The sequence below is a fragment of the Microtus pennsylvanicus genome, chromosome 1 (genome assembly GCF_037038515.1).
Source record: "Microtus pennsylvanicus isolate mMicPen1 chromosome 1, mMicPen1.hap1, whole genome shotgun sequence".
Classification (NCBI taxonomy): domain Eukaryota; kingdom Metazoa; phylum Chordata; class Mammalia; order Rodentia; family Cricetidae; genus Microtus; species Microtus pennsylvanicus.
The window spans coordinates 25,230,134-25,233,666 of NC_134579.1; the positions used below are offsets into that span (position 1 = coordinate 25,230,134).

General features: G+C 35.1%; 1 pseudogene; it reads right to left on the reverse strand.

The window, feature by feature from the left end:
- Window positions 1–1,117: 1,117 nt before the first annotated feature.
- On the reverse strand, window positions 1,118–1,721 carry LOC142838370 (small ribosomal subunit protein mS33 pseudogene; annotated as a pseudogene).
- Between the last annotated feature and the right edge of the window lie 1,812 nt (window positions 1,722–3,533).

Genomic DNA, 3,533 nt, shown 5'->3' on the forward strand with positions numbered 1-3,533 from the left:
CTATGATTCTTTTATGATTTCTGGGAATTCTAATCCTCTTTATTTTTAAGACTCATGTACAGGGAACACGGAAGACTAAGAGAACTCCCTACCATGTCATTTTTAAGTCTAAATCTTAGCTAATCTAGCCTCTTCTATATATCTTGTAGCTTTTATGTGTTTATTTCATAAATAGTAACCAAGTTTTCAGTTGTATTTCATAGAAATATGTCTACTCTCTCTGTCTGTCAGGAATCTTTCTTTGAAAAATACTGATTTCTTTAAAAAAAATCATCCTTGGAGAAAGAAAATGATGGAATCCATCCACAGTATTACATATATAATTTAAAAGAAAGAGTTGAAGACGCAGAAATGATCTATGTGGGTGGATAACTTCCCTGACATAATGTGGCCACACAATAGAAATAAAGATTTTAAACAGCAGCCTAAGCTACTGTGGTTTCTACTGAAGAAGCTGCCTTACTCCTGACCACTTCCTGAATCCTATTAAAGACATTCAGATTCCGTGTGCCACTCACCAACACTGGCTCAGAGATGCTTAGTGTGGTCTATTTGTTCTCCACTAATTTTATCTACTTTATGAGCTGTTCACCCTGATTCTGGATTTTACATTGAAGAAAAAAACATAAAAGACATTTCTGCAATATTGTGCATATGGAAATACGCGAGTCCAAAGTCTCTTGTAGAGATGCTAAATATACCGTACAGGAATACAAAATTATCTCTGTTTTGAATCTACTTAAAATGTTTAAGGATTGCTGTTATGGAGATGGGCTGAACAAACTGTTCCTGAGTTGTGATGCTCCATGCTCTAATTCAGCAGAAGGACATGTCTTATGTGGAATAAAAAAATACCTTGAACATATTCGTGCAGGTAAATATAGACTCACTGCAATGAAGATTAGATTTAATAATGACTAACTGCCACACAACAATCAAAGCTGAGGCTTCTCCCTACTCAACTTTGAAGTAGAAAAAGGGGTTACTTTGGCTTTTTAAGAAGAAATAATAATTTGTTAACATTTAACTTCACATCTAGAGGAATGTGAAACTTTCCCTTCCTGACCAAGAATGTCTACTAATTTTTTTAAACAAATCACAAGACAATAGTTTATTCATTCCATTACAGAATTAGGTAAACTTCATATTACAAAACCAAAGTAAGTATAATTTTGAAGAATTAGAATATCTTCAAGAAACCAGTTTTAGTTTAAGTGAAGTGGATGTGAACACGGGGTTGGTGTCTACTGAGGAAGGTCACGTTCCTCTAATATATGAAAAGATAATGAGATACACTTTCTTAGTCATTGAGGAAGAAATTTTCTTTCTTGATAAGCTGGTACTATTACTTTTTTGTGGCTCTTTTCCCTTCTCCTTTCTTTGGATTCACCTTTCCATGGAGCTTCTTTAGACGTCTTTGCTCATCCTTAAAATCCTGATGCTCATCTTTGTAGAGGCCAAGGAAACAGAGTGTGCCCATGAGTGCAAAATACGTGTTGTGATTTGGATACCAGTCGTAAGTCTCTTTCTTTTTGGCCAAGGGCTGCTCCCTGAATATATTCACCACTTTTATGGACGGACTTTGAATCGGTAGGCCTGGCCACTTCACCAAAGATTCAGGCACTTAAACGAGACATGCGTAGTGCATATTCTGAAAGAGAAGCCATTTCTTAAGCCGTGAGGTATAAGATTCCCTGAGTCTGACCTTGCTCACGTGCGTCCCAGAATGTCTACTAACTAAAATAACTGTATTGGCATTTTGCCTACTGCAAACTTTCCATAGGTAAGAGTTTGGCAGCCTCCAAGGTCACAGTTTTTAAGGATCTGTTCCATAAATGTCACTAGTACTTCAGAGTGAATAACAAAATTCCTTAGTAAGCAAAATGAATTGCCACCTTTAGTTTTCCAATACAGACACGGCAAAGAGGGATTCTGAAAGCACACAGACACAGAACAAATTTCAATAACACAACGACCAAGAAACCAAGCCAAAATCTTCCACAAAGAAGGCTAAAAAAAAACAATCAAAACAGTTTTGAATGCTAAAATGGGTCTTGGAAAATATCTAGAAAGTCTTTCAGTAGTTCCTTTTGCTGATAATTTTATATGAATCTAATCACAAGACTGAGCTAAAGCACAGAACTTTTCATTTACTTAGTCCCTTGAGTGATACTGTGTGGTTTTCAAAACCACAGCTATAAGAAAAAGAAACCCATTTGGTATTTATATTCGTATATTGTTTAAATTTAGTCCATTTACTAAACATTAAATTTTGGAAATACAGCATGTCATAATATAATCACTCTTAAGAGATATGAACTGGAGTTTGAACCACTGCCAGTGGTGTAAGAAAACCTTTCTGAATACCCTTTTCCTTGGTAGTAAATTAAAATAAGAATGATTTTTAAAAATTGAGATAGTTCTCAGGAAAACTCCAAAGACAAAATTCAATAAATAAAACATTTTTTAAAAGGTGAAATCACATCAAAGTAATAAAACTTTATATAACAAAACTACAAATGACTGTAACTATCTCTGGTAAATAGTATGTGGTCATTCATTAAGATGAAAGACAATTTTGTGCTCTTTACTTGGAAATTAAAAAGCTTTGTGTGTTGGTATAATACTGACAGAAGAAATATTATAGATTGTATTTATAAGCTCTAGATGGTACTAAGAAAGCATGATAGAATATGTAAAGGAATGTATCCTGGATTTTGTTATCTAGAATTTGCAGGAATGTAGAAATGAGACTAGAATTGAACTTTTCCTGTACATGTCAAAGAGGATGCCTCAGTATCACTGAAAGGAAGGTGAAAAACAGCAACACTTAACACTGTTGTAAAATATATTTACAAGCCGGGCGGTGGTGGCACACGTCTTTAATCCCAGCACTCGGGAGGCAGAGGCAGGCGGATCTCTGTGAGTTCAAGCCCAGCCTGGTCTACAAGAGCCAGTGCCAGAACAGGCTCCAAAGCTACAGAGAAACCCTGTCTTGAAAAAAACAAAAACAAAACAAACAAAATGTATATATATTTACAATATACCCTAGTTATTACTGTTGTCCAGCTTTTCAAATCAGCTACTATAATGACTAGGGGACTAAGTTAAAACAAAACAGAAAGAAAGGGGAACTAAAACTGTGAAAGATGAACAATGTTTTATTGAAAAAAAAAAGAATACCATTTGATGTTCTCCATGTGATGTAACTTTATAATCTTTTATTTTAAAGGGATCCCAGTGAGATACAGGATGATACTGAGAAGACACAGGTGTTAAGAACAAGCCAAGTTTGGTTCCCAGCACCCACATCAGGGAATTCACAACCACCTGAAATTCCATTCTCTTCAGACTTCTGCAGGCATCAAACACACATGATGTGATGCTCATAACCCACACAATCACAAAGTACACAATTCTTAAAATAACAAGATTTAAAGATACAGGATGATGCTTTTCAGAGAAATACAGGCTGAAGTTTAATAAACTGCCAAAATTAATTACATTCTGAAAATTCATATCATAGACACTTG